At 44.6% G+C, this 10,524-nt stretch overlaps 1 long non-coding RNA gene across 1 annotated transcript; it reads left to right on the top strand.

Moving 5' to 3' along the window:
- The first annotated feature begins 8,132 nt into the window (after positions 1–8,132).
- Positions 8,133–9,220, top strand: LOC311025664. Its single transcript, XR_014598408.1, has 3 exons — positions 8,133–8,197; positions 8,806–8,891; positions 9,100–9,220. It is a non-coding gene; the product is annotated as an uncharacterized lncRNA (long non-coding RNA).
- The last annotated feature ends 1,304 nt before the right edge of the window (positions 9,221–10,524 follow it).

Genomic DNA, 10,524 nt, shown 5'->3' on the forward strand with positions numbered 1-10,524 from the left:
TAAATCAGTCGAATGACATTTAAATTCTACAGTTCTATATTGGCTACTAGCTACATTTGGGCTGATTCTATCAGCTTTGGGGGGCAGATTTTAGTCCTATTGTTATTTTGTTCTTTTTACTCTCTTAACCATGCATGCATGCTCTTACCTGAAGGGGAAGACTGCAACTGCCGCGAGGGACGCCGGTCCTGGTCGCACACCATGACGTTGTGTATCGTGCATTTCGTTTGATGGCGCACGCACCTTTGAATACAAATCTTTATCTATAAAGATAGGAACATTTTACACTGCAGTACAGAGATAAACAAATAAATGAGCCTATTATGTATGCTGTCATATCACATCAGTAAGAACATGTTTACAACATGAATTGTTTGGAGTTCACATCGTAGCCTACATACAAAGACAAGTAATTAACATGACAAAACAACAACAAATCAAGGAAAACAATAAATTAGACACATATAGGCTATGTTACATAAGGGGAACTAATTATTTATTTATTTATTTATAATTTTTAAGTTTTGTTTGGACAGTTGAGTATTATGGGTAATGTAGGCTGGTGCCTTCAGCTATCAAAAACTGACAACAAACGAATTGAAGGGGAAACGCGGAAACAGATGTACATGGCTCATTCGTCTTGTGTAATTAACAAGGATACACTGCTGTGTTAGTTTCTAGAAACGTCACATGTATTATTGTAAAATCATCGTTAGTCTAAAAACCTAAAAAATGACAGTACTTCCGGGTATTAGGTCCTCCCTATCCAATGGAACAGGTGCTCACGGCGTCTTTCAGCCGTAGTCCCTAGCAACCCGACGTCATTGAAACAGCTGTCTGGCCATAAAATCTTCCTAATAACTATCCAATAGGACGGATGCTCACATCGTCCATTAGAGCCGTGGTCGGTTTAATACAGGAGTGAATGGGCTGCTGCAGCAGCCGCTCTGAACGTCAAATATCGCCGGGGACGGCATTACATTGTCGTGAAGCGGCCGCTCTGAACGTCAAATATCGCCGGGGACGGCATTACATTGTAGTGAATTGAACCACATCTCCGTCTGCAGACGACGTCGAAGGGTACTTTTTCCGTCAGTGACTGACGCTAAAGGGCCCTTGCCGTCAGTCGGTATTTGACGTTCTGGGAGTGAGACTGTGTTGCGCTGCTGTTATGTCCGACGGAGATGGATGTCTGACTTTAATATATTTCTCTTCTTCCACACACTGTCAATAGGCGGGCATGGCTGCGTATTAATCCGACGGGGGGCACTCATTTTCGGTCACAGCTCCGTGCACATTCACCCCCCTCTCTGGATGTCTGACATAATTTTTTTTCTCTTCTTCCACACACTGTAAATAGCCCTGCATGGCTGCAGGTTAATCCGACGGAGAGCACTCATTTTCGGCCACAGCTGCGTGCACATTCTTTCTTAAGGGAGTCATAGTTACCCCCGTCGTTCCCGCGCGTCTTCGGTATCCATCAGTGGAAACCTGACCGCTGGACGGGGCTGAATCCCCGGGGACCTAGACCGAGACCCGGGTCCCAGGGACATCCTAGACAACACGGGTGCCTCGTGGCAGGCCCACCGGTGCTTCTTCCTTTCGACTCACGAGGAGGCCGACGTCACCATAGAACATGGCTATCCGGCCGCTCCTATTCCGCGTCGTTTATAGTCTCGCGTCGACTGAGGGCTTACCACCTCTTCGTCACCCATAGGTACAACGCGCCCCATAGAACAGCGAACGGCCGTTCATAAGATTAACCCGTGCACCATCGGGTCTTGTAGCCAACAGCAACTTTGCACCATGCACCCTCCGGCCTCCGGGATCATGCGTTAGACTTACCGTCGCCTGTACCTGCTGGTCGAACGGTCCCAGTGAGTTGTTCCTCGTACCCTAAGACGTCCATTACAAGACAGGCTTGAATGCTACTCAGGTAAAATGGAAATACTAATTTGAATATTTTATATAGGTAATTTATGCCTATAGTCTGTGTTAAACTCTCTTTCTTCTTATTTAAAGGGATCTTACTAATAAGTTTATGCTTACTGAATTTCAGATCTTCGGGTAGACCTCTTGGCAAAGAAGGGCCATGAGTACACCAGGGAGCAGAGGGAGTTTGCCCTTACGCTACACCTTCATGGTCCGAAGGCATATAGTTTCCTGAGAGAGTCTCAACATCTTCGTCTCCCGCATCCCCATACATTGCAACGGTATTCTCCATGTTGCCTGATTGTTAAATACATTGTGAGGGACCGAGCTGGACTAGTGTGTGGTATCATAATGTGCTCAAAAAATGTAAATGTAAATTAAATAAGGATAGCATGTAGGTGCGCTGCTGTTATGTCCGACGGAGATGGATGTCTGACTTTAATATATTTCTCTTCTTCCACACACTGTCAATAGGCGGGCATGGCTGCGTATTAATCCGACGGGGGGCACTCATTTTCGGTCACAGCTCCGTGCACATTCACCCCCCTCTCTGGATGTCTGACATAATTTTTTTTCTCTTCTTCCACACACTGTAAATAGCCCTGCATGGCTGCAGGTTAATCCGACGGAGAGCACTCATTTTCGGCCACAGCTGCGTGCACATTCTTTCTTAAGGGAGTCATAGTTACCCCCGTCGTTCCCGCGCGTCTTCGGTATCCATCAGTGGAAACCTGACCGCTGGACGGGGCTGAATCCCCGGGGACCTAGACCGAGACCCGGGTCCCAGGGACATCCTAGACAACACGGGTGCCTCGTGGCAGGCCCACCGGTGCTTCTTCCTTTCGACTCACGAGGAGGCCGACGTCACCATAGAACATGGCTATCCGGCCGCTCCTATTCCGCGTCGTTTATAGTCTCGCGTCGACTGAGGGCTTACCACCTCTTCGTCACCCATAGGTACAACGCGCCCCATAGAACAGCGAACGGCCGTTCATAAGATTAACCCGTGCACCATCGGGTCTTGTAGCCAACAGCAACTTTGCACCATGCACCCTCCGGCCTCCGGGATCATGCGTTAGACTTACCGTCGCCTGTACCTGCTGGTCGAACGGTCCCAGTGAGTTGTTCCTCGTACCCTAAGACGTCCATTACAAGACAGGCTTGAATGCTACTCAGGTAAAATGGAAATACTAATTTGAATATTTTATATAGGTAATTTATGCCTATAGTCTGTGTTAAACTCTCTTTCTTCTTATTTAAAGGGATCTTACTAATAAGTTTATGCTTACTGAATTTCAGATCTTCGGGTAGACCTCTTGGCAAAGAAGGGCCATGAGTACACCAGGGAGCAGAGGGAGTTTGCCCTTACGCTACACCTTCATGGTCCGAAGGCATATAGTTTCCTGAGAGAGTCTCAACATCTTCGTCTCCCGCATCCCCATACATTGCAACGGTATTCTCCATGTTGCCTGATTGTTAAATACATTGTGAGGGACCGAGCTGGACTAGTGTGTGGTATCATAATGTGCTCAAAAAATGTAAATGTAAATTAAATAAGGATAGCATGTAGGTGCAGAGGGTTACTGACATTCAAGTTGGATGTATGGCTGCAGGTGTGGCCATCACATACATTAGCCACTTTAATCCTACAGACTATGTTTTATGACAATGAAAATGACCAATTTAAAAGCTCACATCACACACTGCATTCTGATACATTTTGAGCTTTCAGATATGCTATTTTCTGTTTATTTTGTTTTTTTCTGAAGGGGTTGGGGTGGTCAAATTACTACATTTTATTTTTCAAAGGTGGCTGACTTCAGTGGATGCTAAGCCTGGCCTGAATAAGATGATGCTGGACATGCTGGGAAGAAGATGCAAGGAAGACCAGACAAAATACGTATTGGTGACATTGATTTTGGATGCCATGGCCATAAAAAAACAGTGCAATACAATCCCCAAACTCAAACAATGTCAGGGTTTGTGAATATGGGGGATGGATTAAATGAGACGGATGTTGCCTCTGAGGCTCTCGTGTTTATGGTGGTAGGCATACAGGGGCACTGGAAAGCTCCAGTTGCTTACTATCTGACCAGTGCTCTCTCACCAGAAACACTGAAGGTCTTAGTTGTCCATGCATTGGAGGAACTTCATGCTCGTGGTCTCAGAGTGGTGTGCATGACAATGGATGGACATGCAGCTAACATCAGCATGTGCAACAAACTCGGCTGTGACCTCAAGGCAAACCCTCGTGAACCCCTGAAGACCTCTTTTGCACATCCAATGACTGGTGAGAGAGTGTTCGTCATGATGGATGCCTGCCACATGCTGAAGCTTGCACACAACATGTTACAGGTAAATGCTGATTGTTGTTCTAGGCGTATTTCTTTTTTTATTATTTTATTGTTGTGTGTTTTATTTACATAGTTATGACTGCATGTGATGCATTACATTTTCCTGCGTGTACTGAGAGTACTTTGAGCTGTGACTAAAAAGGATTCTAATTCTGATACTGATTTTGAAGGCATACAGTCCAATAATGAACACCACTGGCCCCATCAACTGGAAATATATTGTTTGTCTCAACGATGTTCAGACGAAGGACGGACTGCATGCTGCAAACAAGATCACACACAAGCATGTCCACTTCGACAACCAGAAGATGAAGGTGTCCCTGGCTGCGCAGACATTGAGTCGCTCAGTAACAGTGGCTCTCCGCACACTGAGGGACCTGGGCTACTCACAGTTTAAAGACTGTGAAGCAACAGCTGAATTCATTGAGGTAATATGATTAGGGATGTGCATAGGGCCATAGAGGGAGTAGAGGGAAGTTCCAAATACTTGCATGTTTAACATAGTGAAATTAATAGTTTTTGAATTTTTAATACATTAGTATTAATTTGATATGATACCTGTTGAAACACTGTTATGGAGATGGTTTTAGATGCTTAAAGTGAATGCAGATATTTGTTTTTAGATGATTGACAGGCTCTTTGACACCTTGAACAGCCGCAATCACCGTGCCAAAGGATTCAAAGCTCCCCTTGAGGCTTTGAATTGGGCAGAGAGAGTGGCGTTCTTGTTGAGAGCCAGGGAGTATTTGATCAGTTTGTCAATGAAAGATGGCACACCCCTTCACCGATCAAAGAGGTCCGTTAAAATAGTGACTATACTGTTTGCATGAAGTTCAAGGTTCAGGTTCATTCACTACTCAGTTCCCATATTCTGCATCGACTTCATAAGATGCCCTGTTCTCTTGTTCTGATTCAGGTTTAAATTATGCTTTTGTTCCAATGTTTTTTTTTTTCCTGTATGCAGTGTTTTTTACTGTGGGAAATAACTTTTATTCAGTGTTTCTTCAGGTCTTACAGGTGTCAATGGTATCGTATGCAGCAGGTAAGATGGCACCCACCATGACTAACATCTGTGTACTCCTCGACGACTGTCTTGCCAGTAAAGTTTTGTAAAGGTTGTGTAATAATAATAATAACTTAAATTTATATAGCGCCTTTCAAGAAACCCAAGGTCACTTTACAGTGAAAAATAAAATAGATGAATAAAGGAGATAACTAAATGGATAATTTGGAAATGGCATGGAGAGAAGGTGAGTCTTGAGGTGAGGTTGGGGCGTGGCGGATTTCAGAAGGGAGAGAGTTCCAAAGAGTGGGGGCTGCGACACTGAAGGCTCTGTCACCAAAGGTCTGTAGTCTGGTACAGGGGATGGAGAGCAGAGCAGAATCAGAGGAACACAGGGTCCAGGATGATGAGTCGAGATGGAGAGGGTCGGACAGGTACTGGGGGGCAAGGGCATGAAGGGATTTATATGTGAGGAAAAGGAGTGTCTATGATGTGTATGTGATATGATGTGTCTTGTTCCAATTTGTTTGCTGTCTGCATTTTTTTTCTATTTGAATTGTTCAGTGTTTTTCAGGTCCTACAGGTGTCAATGGTATGTATGATACTGTGTTAACATCATGCAGGTGTCATGTATTGCATGTTCGTGTTTCAAGCTGTCCCTGTTCCGGTTCAATAATGTTCCTATAGATGGTTCAGCATCCTAAAAGAAAATAAGGTTTGCAAACCTGTAGGAAGCACACAGTAATTTTGTTCCCAGTAAATTGGCAGTACCGTTTACCCACAATGGATGCCGCCTCAGCAAAAGATCTATGACTGTGGCTATCCCTGTCACCCATTGCTGTTTCACATCTGATGGATATAGTGGCAAAATCAATTTACCTCTTTCAATGAACAAAATTCCTAGGTGCTTCCTCAAGGTGTCTTTGTTTTAATACAATCGGGGAAATAAAACTTTTTCTTTTGAAGGTACCTGTCTGTCATCGGGTCGGGTTTGTGATCAACATTGACACCCTGATGCTGATGATTCCTGAGCTGCTCCAGTGGTATGTCTGCAACTACCGGTTCAGCCAAGATCACTTGGAGCTTCTCTTTAATTCAATCAGAGCATCAGGTAGGGTTCACATTTTACAGCCTTTAAAAAACAATAAGAAAACATCTTTTGTGTAATTGTAGTGTGTGGGTGTGTGTTGTTTTTTTTTCCTTAAGGGGGCTGGAACAACAATCCCTCTGCCGGCCAGTTCCAGGGCATCTTCCGGCGTCTGATGGTCCGGTGTGGTGTCTCACCAAGTCAATTGGTGAGACACCACACAGATCACACCGATCTATTTTCTTTTTTTGTGTGTAAAGCACTTTGTGTTACATGTTCATGTATGAAAAGTGCTCTATAAATAAAGTAAAGTTGAAGTTGAAGTGGGCTCGGCAACGTGGTAGCACAGGATGACACAGCGTCTCTGTCTGCTGTCGAGATGTCCTCTGCCGAAACTGCAGACGAACTCCCTTCCCCATTTGTAAACTTTGCAGCCCTCATGTGTGACCACAGCTACCTTCCCACGCGCTTTGGTGGTCTTGTGGACAATGCTCTGGTCTACATCGCAGGGTTTGTGGTTCGGCAGGTTCTAAGAAGGCTCTCTTGCGATGTGTGCTGTGCAGGCCTGGTGACAGACGCCGAACACTCTTCACACTTGTGCTCAAAAATAATGGTGGGCTGATGATTCCATCAGAAGGCACAGTCAAGGTGGTGAGAGCAGCAGAGCGGGTGATTCGCCAGGTCCACTCAGGGCAAGCTCCTAAAGTGCCAGTGGTCATGCATGCGGTCCGTGAGGAGATTGGCACAGATGATGTGTTTTTGCTCGGGGAACACTGCATGAAAAGTGGGATTTTCGTCAGTTAGCGGCCCTGTAAATTGCCGTGGAAGTTCTGGTTTACGACTGCACACGGCAATTTGCAGGAAACACCGAAAACTGACGTGAATTGCCGGGAATTGACGTGGGCCTTGCTTGGCAGTTGTCCCCCCATGACCCCCCTCACCGTAATCCTAGGGGTGGCTTTAACATGTAAATGAAAATGCTGTGAGCTATACAAATGCAAATCAGGGTAGCAGGGGGAGTTTTACCCCAGGTGACATTTTTCTGAAAGGTGTTAACTTCATTTCATCTTCATTCAAAGATATAACTTCATTTCATCTTCATTCAAAGATACACAAAACAATTTGCTTCAACAATTACTTTTAATCAGGCTTTGCCACAAAGGTAAAATGTACATTCATGCAAACAACATCACAGTCTCCTAGAGCTCAACCACTGTGCATAGTGGCATGACTACAGTGACCCTTTCTTTGGTCTTGCTTAAATGCACAGTGGATGTGTTAACCACACATCTCCCAGCAATGCGCTCAACAGGCAGAAATTATGCTGGGTATGACATGTCTGTTTCCTGCAAGCTCCAAACTTCTATTGGCTTTCCATAAAAATGTCTGTCCGGATGGGGATGAAGCCAGGAAACTTGCGCAATAACATGTTTAAATGCAGTACCTTTTGACACAACATTAACAACTATAAACTGCTTTAAAATGGCTGGTCGTAGTTCTGCTAGAGGGTCAAGGATGGGTTCATAGATCATAGATCTCGGCTGTGTTCGAAATGCCATACTAACGTCCTACTCGTACTTAATTGTGACGTAAATTTGAGTACGTAGTGCGTTCACATACAATAGTATGTGAATTTGTGTACGCGAGAAATGCCCGGATGTATACTGCATTGGCAAGAATTTCTGAGTATACAGCGGACCTTGCTAAATCTACTCAACTTCCCAAAATGCATTGCGGCTCGTCTGACTTCTGAAAAGTTTTGGATAATGGCGGACGACTGCGGTGATTCTGGCGACAGCCCGACACAAACCGCGTACACATGTAAGTATACTGTAACATGACTTTTATGTTTCCGGCTGACTTTTAAATCGTATTGATAATGAACGTTACTTTATTGTTGTTGGCATTGTACGTTAACGTTACGAATCGAAGGTCCTGCCAGCCGGCTAGCCTACTGACGGTAATTTACCATAGGGGTTAGCGAGCGCAAGCAAAGCGGAAAATGTGACGTTTTTACCGATGTTAACTAATAATATAGTGCTTATGTTAAACCGGGGTTATATATTTACTAACGGTGATTAATAACGCCGTGCACCGTTGTCCGTTAAAGGGACGGATGCAGACACCGGGCGCCTCATTCAGTGGAGGGAACGATGAGGAGAAGTTCACCGGCAGGAGGAACGCTGCTCTGAGAGGCTTCACTTAAGAAAATGTGGTTTAAATGTTATAATTCTTATATGCAGGGCTTAACAACTACTGGTGCATATTTAGCTTCTCAATGATATAAGGTTGAACACCAGCGTATATAGATGGGAGATGTACTGCTCTCCTGAGATGTCTACCTGAAACGTTCTGTTTAACAGTTATTTTAGTCGGCAAGAAATCATCAATGAACTGTAACACTTTTCTACATGCTGTTCTTCATATAGGATGTTTATTGAAGAACATGGGATGGAGGGAAGGTGGAGCCGGATGGACAAAGAAGAAGTGGGAGAACATGAAGCAGAAATACAAGGTGAGTTGAAAGCAGTTTAAAGTATTGAACTCTACAGCATAAAAGAAACCAGATGAAGTTGTCTTTCTTATAAATAATCAGGCAAAGGCATTGCTGGGTAATATCTACAATGTGTTAAAACATCAGAGTCCATGAAGTTTTACTTATAAACTGCACTACTGATAAACACAAATAAAACCTCAACAATAATCATGTTCCTGCAACACAGGGATCTGGACATTTGGAGCAGACACTGCAGCTACAAGCCTCTGAGGATGTCCCAGGACTGCTGTTGCCTCTGAGGATGTCCTAGGACTGCTGGAGTGGCTGGGCTTCGTCGCTGTCACCCCCATCACCACCGTGGAACTATGGACATGGAACCCATCTGTTCTGTTAGTAAGCAGTGGACGAGGTTCTCCGTGGAACGCCTTGAAAGACAGAAGTCCTTCCTTAAAGAGACTAACGTTAACTCGAAGAAGAGAAGACGGGTGAACAATCCCAAGATTGTGGTAAGAATATGTTCGGTGACTGCTAGCTAAGCTAAAATTAGCAAAGCAAGCCCAAGCTAAAAGTAGCTTAAAAGCTAATAGTCCAAGCTAAAAGTAGCATAGTAGCCTTGTAAAAGAACAAGAGAGAGGAACCAGTGTAACGTTAAGTTGCTTTGTTAAGTGTATGTTGTTGGTCTTTTACAGGAAGCAGTACGCCGTCTTCACAACTCGGAGACGAATTGTAGGCGCTACGAACCGGAGCAAGGGTAAGATTTAAAGAATATGCTTTCATTCTGCTGTATAAGGAAATAGATGCGTTAACAGTAGATACCGATCTTAACTGTTCATTTTGTTTTCACAGACGAACCTCGCCTCATAACGAAGCTGTGACCTCTTACTTGCTCGGAGCTTTGTCCGCAAGTCCGGATTTCTATGACGCTGATAGTGACGCCATTGTGTGTAAGTAACTTTTACTGTTTTCTTCTTCCTTGTTTTAATTTTACTGTGACTTAAGTTTTCTTATTCATACCACTCATTTAATTGTTTTCCAGCTGCCTGTAAGACATACTATGAAACGGTACGCAGGAGCTTCAGACACACACAGCCTGATCTCGCATCGCAGGGGGAAGCTGTGAAGAGGTCAACTCGGAGTCGTTCCAGGAGAAAGAGGGTAAGACTTATTAGATTTATTAGATCCGTTTTTGGTCAATGTGACCAAACCTACCTAAACCTATTTTTCAGGTGCATTAATAGATGTGTTGTATCCATGCGCATCGCGCAGTACTGATTGTCTTTATTGATTTTTTACAGCTGCTGGAAGCGAGACGGAGTGTGCTTGCTGGCGATGAGGTGGACTGTTGGAAGTGCGCCACCACAGACATGATGTCTGATGAGGAGGACGGCGTCGTTGGCGGGGTGTCTGGATGGATTGTGCGACCTCTATCCTCTCGTAGCCAGGAGCTCACCGAGCTCTGTGCGACTCTACAGTCGCGATTAGAGAAGACTCCCAAGTACAGGGCCACGCACCGCAGGCGGCTGTAAAATTGACCAAATTCGGACAGAATGTCGCCAGTTCATTTGTTTGTTGTGTGGGCAAATTTGTACAGTTGTGTGTTGTGTTGTCAATAAAGCTCTTTCTTTGAATACTTCCTCCTGGCAATTTTTCC

Source organism: Eutrigla gurnardus, assembly GCF_963514095.1.
Source record: "Eutrigla gurnardus genome assembly, chromosome: 15".
In the NCBI taxonomy this organism is placed as follows: Eukaryota; Metazoa; Chordata; class Actinopteri; order Perciformes; family Triglidae; genus Eutrigla; species Eutrigla gurnardus.